This window comes from Chlorocebus sabaeus, chromosome 1 (assembly GCF_047675955.1).
Source record: "Chlorocebus sabaeus isolate Y175 chromosome 1, mChlSab1.0.hap1, whole genome shotgun sequence".
NCBI classification, from domain to species: Eukaryota; Metazoa; Chordata; class Mammalia; order Primates; family Cercopithecidae; genus Chlorocebus; species Chlorocebus sabaeus.
This window is the reverse complement of record NC_132904.1, coordinates 6,037,929-6,054,075: the sequence shown is the minus strand read 5'-3', so window position 1 is coordinate 6,054,075 and position 16,147 is coordinate 6,037,929. Positions and strand designations below refer to the sequence as shown.

General features: G+C 44.8%; 1 protein-coding gene across 24 annotated transcripts in view; it reads left to right on the top strand.

The window, feature by feature from the left end:
* Positions 1-1,169: 1,169 nt before the first annotated feature.
* PPP6R3 (protein phosphatase 6 regulatory subunit 3) overlaps positions 1,170-16,147 on the top strand; it is a 155,863-nt gene continuing 140,885 nt past the window's right edge. For 20 of the 24 annotated variants that reach the window (XM_007960181.3, XM_037998923.2, XM_037998921.2 and 17 more), the window contains exon 1: positions 1,170-1,280. The gene's annotated coding sequence lies outside the window, so the exon portion shown is untranslated. Of the gene's footprint in view, positions 1,281-2,089; positions 2,164-16,147 lie in introns of all 24 variants that reach the window. The other 4 variants (XM_073010424.1, XM_073010363.1, XM_073010735.1 and 1 more) reach the window with 3 other exon arrangements.

The window sequence follows — 16,147 nt, the reverse complement described above, 5'->3', positions numbered from 1 at the left end:
CCCAGCTACTCGGGAGGCTGAGGTGGGAGGACCGCTTGAACCCAGGAGGTGGAGGCTGTAGCCAGTCATGATCATCCCACTGCACTCCAGCCTGGACAACAGAGCAAGACCTTGTCTCAGAAAAGACCCCAGGCCGGGTGCGGTGGCTCAGGCCTATAATCCCTGCACTTTGGGAGGCTGAGGTGGGCGGATCACCTGAGGTCAGGAGTTTGAGACCAGCCTGGCCAACATGGTGAAACACTCGTCCCTATTAAAAATACAAAAATTAGCCGGGCATGGTGGTGTGCGCTTGTAGTCCCAGCTACACGGGAGGCTGAGACAGGAGAATTGCTTGAACCTGGGAAGCGGAGGTTGCAGTGAGCTGAGGTCACGCCACTGCACTCCAGCCTGGGCGACAACAGGAAAACTCCGTCTCAAACAAAACCAAATCCCAAAATTTCTCGTCTAAATCCTTCCCCCAGGACGAGGGGACTTATCTCTTAGCGGTGGGTGACAGGAATATTCCGCGATCCCTCACTTTGACCCCGCTTCGAGGACAGCCACCTCTTTCGGGTAAAGAAGCCGCAATAGGAAATCCCTCTGATAAAAATTCCGCTGTGGGGAAGGCGGGCATCGATCCCATTACCTCTCACACGCCAAACAAACACTGCACCACTTATGCTGAATCCCTAGCGCAGCCTAACCGCTGCAGCCGGCGCATATTATGGCTCACGTCATCACCGGTGTCCCCTGCCGCCCCCGCCCCGCCCCACCCGGCCAGCTCGCCACCCCATTGGCTCCCTCGAGGCTCCGGCTTCACGGCCATGATTGGTTTGGCTCAATTTAGTTTTAAAAGCACTGGCCATTCGGATTGGTGGTGCGATACGTCCGTCAAGCGGAGGCCCTGCTGTTGCTACGGCGTAGGGGGACCCAGACAGGTCTCTCCCGGTTTCTGATTTGTTTCTCAGGCTCCGGGGTCCTAGAGGTTCCGGAACCGTCAAGTACATGGGAAAAGAATGCGCCCCTCGCGCTTGACTGACGAGGCTTGCGGGCCAATCGGAATGGAGTCAAGGGAGCCGCTAGGCGATCCAATAGGTGGTAGGGGCCGGGAGAGAGGGGCCAATGAGCCTGGAGCTGGGGGAGGGGGCAGGGCCGCGATTGGCTGAGAGGCGGCCAGAGGGAGGGCGGGGGGAACTCAAGGCCTGCTTGATACGTCCGCCATTTTGGGCGCTTTGCTGATGGTGTCGGTGAGCGCGTTTCCCGCCTGAGCGCAACTAGCGGCGGGTCGTGGGCACCTCCAGGTAATGGGGGTGGGGGAGGCGCTGGAGCAGGCCGCGGCGCGGGGTGTGCGAGGCGCGCGGGCAGGCGCGGGGCCCCTCCACCTGGGCCTCGGCGGCTCAGAGAGGGAGAGTCCCGGCCCCTCTCCCCTCCCCCCCCGGAATTCGTCGCTCCGCGGGCCCGGGAGGCGCGGCGCCGAGTCCTTCCCGGCCGCTCCCAGCCCGCTCCTGTCAGCCGAGGGCCCCGCCGGGACGGGCGCCGGGAGCGGGACGCGGCCGGGGCGGCGAACTTTGCGCCGCGTTGACGTTCGCGGCCTTGCGCGGCGGGCGGGAGAGGCGCGCCCCTGACCCGGCTCTGGCTCCAGTCTTCCCGCCCGCCGGCGGCGGCCCGCAGCGTCGCCCACTGCCCGGCCCGCGCCCGGTCTCCGCTCCCGCTGGGCCTCTCGGCCAACTCCTCCCGGGGGCCTCGGGGAGCGCGTCAAGTTGAGGCAGCAGCTCGCCGTCAAGAGTCGCGAAGGCCATTGTTGGACTCTGCTCTCCGGGAAACAAGTTTTGTGGGTTTCTGTTAATTCGCCGCAGAGTCATCGGGATCCACACCAGCCAGTTCCGAGGCTCCCACTACCCTTCCCAGTGGCTTTTTAACTGCAGTGGTGGCTCGGATGTAGACTGTCTCGAATGCCTCCCTGGTGTATTTGAGCGGGGGGGGGGGGGGGTGGTCCTTCTTGTGGCTTGAAGTCCCTCCCTCTTAAAGAAGCCCATTCACTATTAACTTGGAGGTGTTTCCTGTTGAGGTCCTGCTGGCTGTGATCACAATTTGGACTTCTTAATTATAGGTGAACGGGATGGGTCTTTGGATGTACCTCCGTGCCCTGACGTTTCAGCCGCGTGACTTAATGTCATTTTCCTGGTACTTAACGTTTTTTCTGTGGGGCTTTGGGTGTGTTTTGCTTTTGTGGGAGGGGGTCTTGACAGGCATTCCCTTTCCTCCTCGCAGCACTTGTTGACGGGGTGGTAGCCTACTTTATTCATGGGAAGTTTACTTCGATTTTGTCCTCAAGGTCATGCATGTTGCAGATATGTTTCAAGGGGAAACGGGACTCTAGGTTTCCAACCATCGAAATGTGCCTCAAGTAGCAAGTGTGTGAGACCCAGTTATGGTGGTGGTTGGATTTTCCTCACTGTGGAGTGGAGTCAGTGACCGCTTTTTAGCTCTGTGACCTTGGGCAATTTACCCAGCCTCTCTCTCTCTTATTTTTCTCTGTAGAATGGGAGTAATAATAAGTGTCCCAGCCATAAGTTTGTCAGGATTATTGCCCTAATACATGTAAAACAGCGAGAACGTGCCTGGCACACAGAATCACCTCAGTGTCTGATTAGTGATTAGGCTACCTAATGGCTATTATTATTTAATTTAAATTTGATTTTTAAATGTTTAGGTACTATTGGGAAGTCAGATGAGCATTTAAGCCCTGACTCTTGGTGACTGTCTTTAGAAAGCTCTGTGTAAGAGTCAGTTGGGCTGAAAAAGTAAAACTAGAAGTTACCTTTTTTCAGTAGAGGGGTTTTGAACATTCCTTAAGTTAGGTACATTTACCGGAGTAATTGATGAGTAGTAGCACCTCAGAATGTTTAAAGAGGTGGTTAAATGCAGAAAAACCCATCACAAGCTTAAGTCGGCCTTTATTCCTCATGTGCTTTTGGATACTAGTTTCTGGGTGACTGCCCCCCAAATCAGTAACTTCGTGTACTCTTCGTTGATACTGAAGATTGTAAATGTACCGTGAATTGCAGTATTTTTCAGCAAAGGTAGTTTAGGAAATAGCTGTTGTCCTGGAGGGATACTTTGGAAGGTATTCTCCACTTCAGCATTTCTGGTCAAGGAGTCTAGAACATTGAACACAATGCCGTGTACTCAGTTAGAAAGAAACTCACAGTTCTTTACTGCTTGCCCGGTGCTGTCCTCCATGGTACTCGAAACCTTGCGTGCCCTTCCCCTGGTATTGCTGTGTTTACTTGGGACTTGGTTTGCTGTATTGGAGCTAAGTGTGTTTTGATGGACTCAGTCTTAAGTAGAGATGAGTATCTTGCTGGTGGAACTTCAGGACAGGAAGAAAATTGTTTTGGGTTTAGAAGTCTAGCTTTTGTGTAAAGTATAGCAAAGCAAAGCAAACAAGCAAAAACTTGCTAGTTTCAATGAACTAATTGGGAATTTGAGAATCAGACCATAGCTGAGCAGAAAATGAATAGAAGTAACATTGACAGGATGAGGTTGCCTAGGTTTTTAAGATAAGGCTTTGGCCCGGCGCGGTGGCTCACACCTGTAATCCCAGCACTTCTGGGAGGCCGGCGGATCACTTAAGGTCAGGAGTTCCAGACCAGGCCAACATGTGAAACCTTGTCTCTACTAAAAATACAAGAGTAAGCCGGTCGTGGTGGCGTGTGCCTGTAATCCCAGCTATTCGGGAGGCTGAGGCAGGAGAATCGCTTGAACCTGGGAGGCGGAGGTTGCAGTGAGCCAAGTCCAGCCTGGGAGACAGAGCGAGACTCAGTCTCAAAAAAAAAAAAAAGATAGGACTTTGCATCTATTCAGTACAGAGATAATGTGCTTATGTGCTTGTTACAAATAAACATCTCTTTAAAACAAGTGTCACGATCGATATTTTATTTCTATGATAACTTCCATCGTCTAGTTCTGTATTTTCAGTATTTGAGAGGCAGCCTGTGTGTGTGTGTGTGTGTGTGTGTGTGTGTGTGTTTTGGTTTAAAATTTTACAGTATTTTACTAAATAAGGGTAAATGATAGTGAAAATAAAGTTCTTTTATCTGCTCAACTAAAACTCAGCATTGACTTGGTCGTTAGAAGTTACGATCTGCGCCCCAGTATGGGCTGCTACTTTTTCTAAGGCTGTACCGAAAAAAATACCTGGCCCCTTGGCTTTAAACAGCTTTCATATTTTTTTCCTTTCTTAACTTCAAATGATTATTTTTTGATTTACTCTAGATCAGGAGTTCTCAGTTGGGGGTGATTCCCCCCCACCCCCCAGGAAACATTTGGCAGTGTCTGGACACATTTTTGCTTGTTACAGTTCTGGGAGTGGGCAGTGTGCTTCTAGAGGATAGAGGCCAAGGATACCACTCAACATCCTACAGTGTCCAGCATAGCCTTCTCCCTGCCGGCCTGCAAAATTATCTAGTCCCAAATAGCAACACTGCTGAGGTTGAGAAATCCTGCATTTAGATAGATGTGAGACTGGCCTGCATTAGAATAATTAGAAATTTTTTGAGGCCGTGGATGTTGGACTCCACCTCTGGAAATTTGTGGTGGGATTGAGAATCTTTTTTTTTTTTTTTTTTTTTTTTTGAGACTAGTCTCGCTCTGTTGCCCAGGCTGGAGTGCGGTGGTGTCATATCGGCTCACTGTAACCTCCGCCTCCTGGGTTCAAGCAATTCTCTGCCTCAGCCTCCTGAGTGGCTCGGATTACAGGCGTCCGCCACCATGCCCAGCTAAGTTTTTTATATTTTTAGTAGAGACGGGGTTTCACATCTTGGCCAGGCTGGTCTTGAACTCCTGACCTCGTGATCCACCTGCCTCGGCCTCCCAAAGTTCTGGGATTACAGGCGTGAGCCACTATGCCTGGCCACAAGAATCTATTTTTAAAAAGCTTTCCAGACGATACTGAAATGCAGCTGAATTTTGGAACCATTGTTTTACACCACAGGTTTAGGGACTGTTTGTGAATTAAGGGTTCCTTTGGGAGATCTGTGAACTTGATCTTTGCAGTACCTAGATCCTGCCTTGGAGATTATTTAGTAGTGGGGATTATTTAGATGGTATACTTAACCATTTTTCAGATGCCTGAAGACTGAGCTTTAGAAGCGTTTGTTAAATAAATTGATTTTATAAAATATCTTAGGACTCTTTTTCTTAACCTCATGAAAATACATTACCATACTATGCTGAAACTAAGCAAAAATCTTAGGTATTTAGAGTTTGTTTCTGTGCTGAATAATCTTACACTACTGTAATTTTTGAGTTATGTATCATATTTTGCCCTCCTTTTGTCAGTCAGTGGTCAGTTCTGTTTTTAGATGTCAGCTTCTTTTTTTTTTTTTTTTGGAGACAGTCTCACTATGTCACGCAGGCTGGAGTGCAGTGGCGTGATCTTGGCTCACTGCAACCTCTGCCTCCTGGGTTCAGGTGATTCTCTTGCCTTAGCCTCCTGAGTAGCTAGGATTACAGGTGCATGCCACCACACCTGGCTAATTTTTGTTTTTTTTTTTTTTTTTTTTTTTTTGAGACGGAGTCTCGCTCTGTCGCCCAGGCTGGAGTGCAGTGGTGCGATCTCAGCTCACTGCAAGCTCCACCTCCTGGGTTCAGGTGATTCTCCTGCCTTAGCCTCCTGAGTAGCTAGGATTACAGGTGCGTGCCACCACACCTGGCTAATTTTTGTATTTTTAGTAGAGACGGGATTCCACTATGTTGGCCAGGCTGGTCTCGATCTCACCTCAAGTGATCTGCCTGCCTCAGCCTCCCACTGTGCTGGGATTACAGGCGTGAGTCACCCTGCCTGTGTTTTGTTTTGTTTTGTTTTTTTAAATACCTATTCCCAGAGAATTCACCCTGGATCACTTTACCAGTTCCGCCCATTGAGGGCACAGACATGCATACAGTATGCTCAACCTTTTAACGTAGTGATCCTGCCCACTGGTAAGGTGGACTCTTCTGTTCCCTAGACTCTGATCCGAACGGAGAAGTGTTCTTTTCTCCTGGGGAGATGAGATACAGTAGTAGAGACAAGGGTAGATCTTTTTTGCTCATATTAAAATTTAGATTATCCAGTTTATTGAATGGAAGAATATTAGGAAAACTATACATTTTTAGCAACTAAATGTTAATGTCTGAAGTTACAAAAGGTCATGGAGGCATTTTCTTATTCTTCACCCTGAAATTTGGCCTGTGGCTATGTTGAGAACTACCAGTGACCCCCATCTACTTCTAATATCCATTTATTTGATCAACAAATACATTAATTGAGTCCTTTCTCTGCTAGGAACTCTATTAGGGATTCACTGATGAACAGGCCCGTAAGTACTTGCAGTCTAGAGGAAGAGGCAAACAATTACAAGAGACAGCAAAGCTGTTAAGAATTGTACATGGTGTCAGTGGGGCCTGGGAGGAAAGAGCTCTGTTTGCTGGTTAGTTGATTTGCTTAAACTTTGGGTGGTTGACATTTCCAGAAGTTTTGCAAAAGAATAAAATAGTTACAGTTTGTTACTCATAAGAAGTAGTTACTTCGACTTGCCTCCTTCGTTTGGGGAGTCTTAAAAAGCAGTGCCATTCTTCCCATGCTGAAGATGTTTCGTAATGACAAATAGGTGTTTACAGCTCAATACACAACAGTTATCCGTTGACCAAACATCAAACACTGACTCTCTGGTTCCAGACCCATTCGAAGCTTGCTGTAGGTTTTTGCACAACATTTTTGGCATTCCTGAAATGGATGATGCTTCAAGTGGGAGTGGGTGTTTTTCCTGCTGCACTATGGATCTAGGTTGACTGGAGATTTTGTTTTGGCCTTTTAACTTTGGCTTAGATTTATTTGTCATGGAAGCCTCCTTCTTCCCTCCCACCCCCTTTAGTTTTATGAGGAGGGAGAAAGTTGCTAGTCAGATCAATACTCAGTTTATTTCAGGTTTTGAAAGATTACAGACTGACATTTGGATACTAAGTAGACTGGCTACATGGCAAAGAAGCAAGTAAAAGGGCATCTGACGGTTTGTGAAAAGGTTTCTTATCTCTATGCCTAGCTAGGACATTTTCATGTCACAGACTGGACAAAGAGCTGCTTTACCCTGAGTAGAGGCCATTTACTGTTTGTCACAGCTGGCTAATGTTGACCTGTTTTAGATGCATTAGTGAAGACTATACAGTTGACTCAACTTATACAATTAAAGTTCGATAGGTTCCGAACATCTTTTTACAGATATAAGGAGGCTCTGATTTTGTACTTCACAGCAACTCTGGGGAAAACCAGGGGATTATTAGTTCCAGAACTTCTTACAGTGGAAATATATAGTGACTTGAAGTGGTTTGAATTCCCCAGAGATTTGACTACCGTGAAATCTGATGGCCCAAGAAAAGATGAATGAAAGATTGTTTTTAGGAACATGAGAGAGCGGGACTGACACGGCTGCAGACTGATGTTGAGTCAGACAGACTTGGAGAAAGTTGTGTGGGACTGTTAGTTGGAGCCTTGGGTTTCCTATACCTCCAAGTAAATCTGAACAAATATTCTGGTGGCAGAGACACACTTTGAGAAAAAAGAACTTGCCTGAGAACACATGTCACACTGAGACCCTAATCAGGGCAGTTCACACTGCCCACTAAAGCATTTTCCATGGTTGGCTGGTCAGATTGGTTGGACTTTGGTCCTCAGACGGGCGTAGCGGGAGGAATATTGACTAGTCTTGACAATTGACTGGGGCTTCCATTCATGAGAATCATGGTTTTGGACTGGAACAAAACTTAGAGGTCATTGATTTTTTTTTTTTTTTTTTTTTTTTTTTTGAGACAGAGTCTCACTCTGTTGCCCAGGCTAGAGTGTAGTGGCGCAATCTCAGCTCACTGCAACCTCTGCCTTAAAGTTTCAAGCGATTCTCCTGCCTCAGCCTCACAAGTAGCTGGGACTACAGGCGCGTGCCATCACACCTGGCTGGTTTTTTATTTTTAGTAGAGATGGAGTTTCACCATGTTGGCCGGGCTGATCTCGAACTCCTGACCTCAAGTGATCCACCCACCTTGGCCTCCCAAAGCGTTGAGATTACAGGCGTGAGCCACCATGTCCAGCCCATTGATTCTTACAGAAAAATAGAGACCATGCAGAAGAATGGACCCAGAAGGAGTGGAGAAATCTCAGCCCCGGTGATTCCTTAGGGTTGTGGTGGTCCCACCAAACCACAGTTTTAATTGCTGTTTGTTTCAAGAGTGACTTCACAGCTGGAGTTTACTTAGAATTCAGAGTAAATGGTTAACATCTGGAATTAGTGTGTGTCAGTTTTTTGTCACTGTATATAGTATTTGAGGGGTTCTCTTTTGTTGATATAGGGATACACAGGGTTTCTATTGCCTTTGGACAGTGGACAGGTCTCATCTGTCTGTTGTCTGCAAGTGAGACCCTGCCCCTTCTGAATAAACAACACTCTGAATGACTGCCCCTTTCCACCCTGGACTTCTTGTTATTACACCCCAAGATGGACTCAGCAGCTATACGATCCTCCCATCATAGGTATAGTATTTTCTAACAAAAGTACATAAACAACTCCAAGGTGCAATGAATGATCTCAAGGAGAGAAGTGGAGTATTATGGGATCGTAGAGAGGCCTGGAGGCCTAACCAGCTGCTCTGGGGAAGTACAGGGTGGTGATGGTGGTTTCAGTGGCGGGGAGGTTACAGAGTTAGTGTTGATATGCAAATTTTCTTCCTCCAAATTAAATTTGGAGTATGCTATATATGTTTTAATGTACATAACTGTGAATATGAATATTAGAACATGTGTAGCGTAATTTCTGCAGGTGGAGTAGAGATGATAAATTTGAGGTTTACAGTTTGCTTTCTGAAACATCTTTAAAGTTTATTCTTTCCTGGCACTCAGGACATTGTAGGGTAACTTTGTTTGCTATGGAGTCTCACATTTTATATAGAATCATTTTTTCAACATAGTGTGGATAATCACATATGCCTTGAAGGGTCAATATATGTTAATAGATGATTGGATCTTTTTGATTTTTGCACTTAATTTCTTTACAAATCCTACATTATAACCAGACAGCTCTATTGAGGGTTTACAGATTTTTTCTGTAAAGGGCCAGTTAGTAAATATTTTAGGCATTGGAGGCTAAATGGTCTCTGCGAGGACTCAACTCTGCTTTTGTAGTGTGAAAGCAGCCATAGCCAATCTGTAAACAAATGAAGGTGGCTGCCTTCCAATAGAACTTCACTTATAAAAGCAGACAGGGGGCTGGATTTGGCCTGTGGGTTGTAGTTTGTCAATACCTGCTCTAATCTGGTTTGTTTTTGTTTATCTTTTTGAGATAGAGTCCCAGGCTGGAGTGCAGTGGTGTAATCTGGAGTGCATGCAGTGGTTGTAATCCCAGGCTAGAGTGCAGTGGTTTTTGTTTATTTTTTTGAGATAGAGTCCCAGGCTGGAGTGCAGTGTAGCTCACTGCAGCCTTGACTGACCTCCCCGGCTGAAGCGATTCTCTCACCTCAGCCTCCCGAGTAGCTGGAACTATAGGCACATGCTACCACACCCAGGTAAAAATTTTTTTTTTTTTAACTTGTAGAGAAAAGATCATCTTATGTTGCCCAGGCTGGTCTTGAACTCCTGGACTCAAGCAGTCCTCCCACCTTGTTTTCCCAAAGTGTGAGATTACAGGTGTGAACTACCACACCTGGCCTCTAATCTTTTTATTTTAACTTGTAATTGGACTATGAATTCAAAGAGTATATATCAGCATGTGTCCAGATATTATTAAACATTAGAACTGACACTTGTGTACACACTAACCAGCTTGGGAAATAGAATGTTGCCATACCTTTGGGTCCCTGTGTCCTCGTCTCACCGCTTCCCTCTTTCTGATCTCCCCAAGGCAAATACCTTGCATGTATCATTTTTCTGCTTTATGGTGTTGCAAGCTATGAATGTATCCTTATATAATGTAACTTCATTTTTTCATTCCTTTAGACGATGTAAATGGAGTCACTTTGTTCTTTTTTTGCCCCCACTCAACATTGTTTTTGTGATCCATTTATTCAGATGTTTGAGTACTTACCATGTCTTGAACACTGTTCTACTGCTAGGCATGTTAACATTAAGCAAAGCAGATGAAGAGTCCCTGTTTTCATGGAGCTTACATTTTGGTAAGGAAAAGACAATTAACAGATAAATGAAAGATACAGTAGCCATATGGTAATACAAACAGGGAGAAAAGTAAACCAGGAGAGGTGGGGTGTGCGGAGTGCTTGTTATCTGCAGATTGAAATACAGCAGTCAACGGAAGGAATGCAGAGACCCAGCCACAAGGCTGTGGGTGGGAGTGGGGTAGGGGCAGTATTTTAGGTGGACGGTCAGCAGGACAAGGTGCTAAGAAGGAGGCGTGTCTGCTGTGTTGGAGGAGCAGCGGAGGCTGGAGTGAGGAGCTGAGGAGCGAGGAGCCTGAGGGAGAGGGGGAGGAGAGTAGGCCAGATGGATGGGGGAGATGGGAGATGGGGGAGGTGGGTAGGTCACACTGGCCATTGTGAAGATTTTGTCTTTTTCTCTGAGTGAGATGGGTAATTCACTTGGTGTTTTGAGCAGAGGGTGTCACATGATGTGGTTTCTAAAAGTCCCCTGAAGCTGTGTTAAGAATAACTGTCCTGTGCTGCTGGAGGGAGGCTGGAGGCTCTGGCAGTGATCCAGGAGAGCAGTAATGGCAGCTGGGACTGAACGGGAGCAGGGGTGGGAGTGAGAAGAGGTTGGCTGCTGGATCCTTCTTGAAAAGGAAGAGCAGACAGGATTTGCTGGCAGATTGGAGTGGGTGTGAGAGAGGAGTAAAGGATGATACCAGGGATTTTTGCAGCTGGTGGGCGTTGCCATGTATAAGGAAAGGGAAGACTATGGGAAGAACAGGCTGTGGAAATAAGATCAGGAGTTGGGTTTTGTGCATGTTCAGTTTCTGAAGCTTTTGGAGAGCAGATTGGAGATACATTGGATTGGGGTGTTTGGTGCTCAGGGGAGAGATTTAGGCTGCAGATAGAAATAGGAGTCTTCAGTGTTTAGGTGGCACTTAACAGTCCCGAGGTTGAGTGAGAGCACTGAAGGAATGAGGCTCTGTGGCAGCCTGGAGGGTGGAAGGAGCAGCTTTGAGGCCTTGGGAAAGTGCTGTCACGGAGGATGGAGTGAGGACCTTGACCAGTGCTGCTGCTGTGAGGTCACCTGAGATGAGGGCCAAGACTCGTCTTATGGCTCTGGGAGCGTGGAATTCATCGATGATCTTGATGAGAGCTGTTCCCACATGGTGATGTGGGAAAAGCCTGGAAGGGAGCATTCACAAGGATTGAGAGAAGAGAAAGGCAAGTAGAGAGAGCTCCATCATGGGATTTGCCACAGTGATGAAGGGAGATTTGGGATCCTGAGGTGTTGCGATGGGAGAAACCACAGCATTTTTGCAGTGTTAGTGAAGTAATTCTCTAGAGGATGAATGATGTGATGAGTTAGGAGAGGTGACCATTGCTGGGGCTACATTCTTGGGAAGGCAGCAGGAAATGCATGGGTGACCATGTGGAGAGTTGGCATCCCTGGGCTCCACCCTGGTGGGAGGAGGGAGAGCAGACTAGGGGAGATGAGATAGTGGGAGCATGTGGACGTTGGCTGCTGCTGCTGCTTTTTTTTTTTTCTTGGTGAGATGGAAGAGTTCTCAGCAGTCAGTGAGAAGGAGGGGGAGTCAGGGCTGGCGGGGTGTGAGGAGAAAGGAGGAAGTATGACATATTCTGTGGGAAAGTAAGAGTGCGTGTGAATGGAGTGGCGTACCTGAGGGTAGCAGTCCTGAGTTCCAGTGAAGACAGCACTATTTGTTATTTTTCCTGGAAGAAGAGTAGGCATTGCTTCATTTAATTGGGGTTGTGGTTTTCCTAAACAGAAATAGCAAAGCAAGAGAGGGGCTGGGGAGTGGTTCTGTTGGTGGGTCATGGTGGTACAGCTGGGAAGGGAAGGCGTGCAGACGGGTAGGTTTGCCCGCATTGGTGCTTGTGGTTGTGCTTTATCTGTCTTCACTTCTCTGTTATATTGCAGACTGAATATGTCTCATTTTCTTCTTTGTTCTGCCATTGGGGAGTAGAATTGTTACTAGCATGAAGGAATGCTGCCTTAAACAAGTGCAGATGCATTTCTCCAAGGTATCAGCCATGTAGAGAACTGCAGGGTAGTGGGACATGTACATCTTCAACTTTATTAGATGGTGCAAATTGTTTTCCAAAATGATTTGTGCCTCTTTACCTCACTACCAGCACCGTCCTTCATCCTTGCCAGCCCTTAGTATTGTCAGACTTTAATATTTGCAGGTTTGGTGGATGTAAACTTATATCTCAGGGATTTTTTTGTTTGTTTGTTTTAATTACAACGTTATTGAGAGATAATTTACATACTATTCAATTGATCAATTTAAAGCATACAACTGAGTGGATTTTAATATATTCACAGAACTGTGCAATCATCACCACAATCTAACTTTGTAACATTTTTATCACCCCCTCAACAACAACAAAAAACCCATCTTGTACCCATTGGACTATTCTGGACATTTCATATTAATAGAATCATACAATATGTGGTATTTTGTGACCAGCTTCTTTCAACTTAGCATGTTTTCAAGTTTCATCCATGTTTTAGCATGTATCAGTATCAGTCCTTCATTCTTTTTAGTTGCTGAACAGTGTTCAGTTGTATGGATATACCACATTTTATTTGTCCATTCATCAGTTGATGGACATTTGTTTCCTGTGAAATATATATTTGATTTTCATCCTTGGCATGGTTTCCGGGCATACAGCTCCTAAAATCTTTGGACTTTCCAAAATGGTAAGTGTCCTTATGTATGCTCATGAGTTGACTGATAGCTAGCTGACCTAGGCAGCTTCAGGCTAGGGGCTGGTCACTGGAAAGACCTAGCCATGTTTAAAGGGTTGGGACTTTCAGCTTCACCCCCAGCCTTCAGTGAGAGATTTGCTGAACGTTGAATTGATCAACTGCCAATGATATAGTCAGTTGTGCCCAACTAATGTCACTGCCATAAAAACCTAGAAGGACTGGGTTTTAGAAACTTCTAGAACACATGGAGGTTCCTGGAGGGTGGTGTGCCTATAGAGGGCATGGAAGCTCTGAGCCCCTCCCCTCTTACCTTGCCACGTGCATCTCTCCATCTGTAAACTTTGTAATATCATTTATAATAAACTGGTAAACTTGTTTCCCTAAGTTCTGTAAGCTACTCTAGCAAATTAATCAAACCCAAGGAGTAGGTTATGGGAACCCCAGTTTATAGCTGGTTGGGGGGGAAGCACAGGTAAAACAACCTGGAGCTTGTGATTGGCATCAGAAGTCAAAAACAGTCTTGTGGGACTGAGCCCTCACCCTGTGCGATCTGACTGTATCTCCAGGTCGATGGTGTTGGAATTGAATTGGAGGACACCCACCTGGTGTCTGCTGCAGAACTGATTGCTTGATGTGTGGTCACATAAGTATCCTGTGTTGATTATTAAGTGAAAGAATAGGAAAAACACTCTGGCTTGTTTATTTTTGTCTATTACTGGATTTCTACTTTTTGGCTATTGTGAATAATACTTCTGTGAATATTTGCATACAAGTCTTTGGGTAGACATGTTTTTGTTTCTCTTGGTGTATATGTAGGAGGGGAATTGTTGGATAATGTGGTAACTTTAACATTTTGAAGATTTGCCTTTTCCTTATGGTTAATGCTGCTGAGTGTCTTTTTATATAGCTTATTGGCTATTTTGCATGTTAAAAAGCAATTATCCTTTTTTTTTTTTCTGAGACAAGGTCTTGCTCTGTCACCTAGGCTGAAGTGCACTGTGGCGTGATCATAGCTTACTGCATCTTGGAACTCCTGGACTCAAGGAATCCTCTCACCTCAGCCTCCCAAGTAACTGGGACTACAAACACTCACCACCATGCCTGGCTAATTTTTACAATTTTTACAGAGACAGGGGTTTTGCTTTGTTGCCTAGGCTGGTCTTGAACTTCTGGCTTCAAGCAGTCCACCCACCTTGGCCTGTCAAAGTGTTGGGATTACAGGCATGTGCCACTGTGCCTGGCCTGGTTATCTTTTTAATATCTTATTGGCTATTTGTGTATCTTTTTTAGAGGAAAGATCACTTAAATCTTTTGTCCTTGCTCTTTTTTCAAAAAAGAAATGCTGTATTTTTCCCATTTTTAACTTACCTAATGCCTTATCATTTATGTGTCCATGTTCATGGTGAGATTGGCCTGTAATTTTCCTTTTTTGTATCAACCTTGATGAGTTTTATTATCAAGATTATTCTAGTCTAATAAAACAAACTGTTTTCCTCATTTTTGTTCTTGAGAGTTTATGTAAAATGGAATTATCTGTTCCTTGAAGGTTTGGTAAGCCTTGCTGGTAAGACCATTGGGGCCTGGTGTTTTCTGTCTCAGATTTTTAAATTACTTATTTGGATGTTTTAATATTCATAGGATTATTAAAATACTTGTTTTTTCCTGAGTCACATTTGATAGTTTATGTTAAAAAATTTGTTTATTCTTGTCTGTATTTTCACATATATCGGCATAAAATTCTGACTTATCATCTTTTGCATCTCTATCATATTTGTAATTAATCACTAATATTTAACTTAAACAGTATGTTTAGGTCATTAATTTTCAACCTTTTAATATACTTATATGTACATACATATCTAAATAAAGTAGTAATTTCCTTTTAAGTACCACTTTAGCTATATGCTATACGTTTTGCTCTGTATAATTTTTATCTTTAATTCTGAATATATTCAGATTTTCATTATGATTTCAAATCTTGGCATATATATCTTTTTAAAATCTTTGTTATTGATGACAAACTTAAATCGTGTTAATAGGGCTGGTGTGATGGCTCACACCTATATTCCCAGCACTTTGGAAAGCCTAGGCAGGAGGATTGCTTGAACCCAGGAGTTTGGGAGCAGCCTGAACAACATAGTGAGACCCCAGCTCTACACAACTTTTTTTTTTTTTTAAATTAGCTGGGCGTGGTGGTTTGTGCCTATAGTCGCAGCTACTCAGGAGGCTGAGGTGGGAGGATCGCTTGAGCCCAGGAGTTCGAAGCTGCAGTAGTGAGCTATGATTGCACCACTGTACTTCAGCCTGGGTGACAGAGTGAGACCTTGTTTCTTTAAAAAAAATAAAATAAAAGGGTTAATAAAATGAGGTCTGATGTGATTTTGATTCTTTGAAATTTGTTGAGGCTAGTTTTAGTCTGTGTACATTTTCATCACGATTCCATGTGTGTTTAAAAAGAATGTGTATTTCCAAATTAAAAGGTGAGGCTTTTCCATGTCTGTTTAAACTAGTATCCTTAATTTTTTTCTGCTTGTTTTGTTCATTGGTGGGAGGTTGGGGTGGGTGTTAGAATACAACACTGGATGTCCCTGACTTGCGATAGTTTGACTTAGGATTTTTCCACTTTATGATAGACTTATTGGGATATAACCCCATTGTAAGTTGAGGAGCATCTGGACTTCATGATGGCTCAATTTATGCTTTTTCAGCTCTGTAATGAGTTTATTAGGGTATTAAATTCATTTTCATCAGGTGTAGTAGCTTATGCCTGTTATCCCGACACTTTCGGCGTCTGAGGTGGGAGGATCGATTGCTTGAGTCCAGGAGTTTGAGACCAGCCTGTGCAACATCTCTACAAAAAATTTAAAAAATTAAGTGGGTATTGGCAGCATGTGTCTGGAGTCCCAGCTACTCAGGAGACTGAGGTGGGAAGATCTGCTTGAGCCCAAGAGGTGGAGGCTGCAGTAAGCCATGATTGCGCGACTGCACTCCAACCTGAGAGACAGAGGTAGACATTGTCTCTTAAAAAAATAAAAAGAGAAAAATATATAAAATTTCCAACTTACAATCGATTTATTGGGATATAATCAACCCAATGGTAAGTTGAGGAGGTTCTGTACCTTCGATGATGGGATTTGTCAGATTCTATAGCACTCAGTTTTTGCTTTGCATCTAAAAGTTTAGATTTTTTTTGTGTGTATAGAGACAGGCTCACTGTGTTGCTCAGGCTGGTTTTTTTTTCTTCTTGAGACGGAGTTTTCCTCTTTC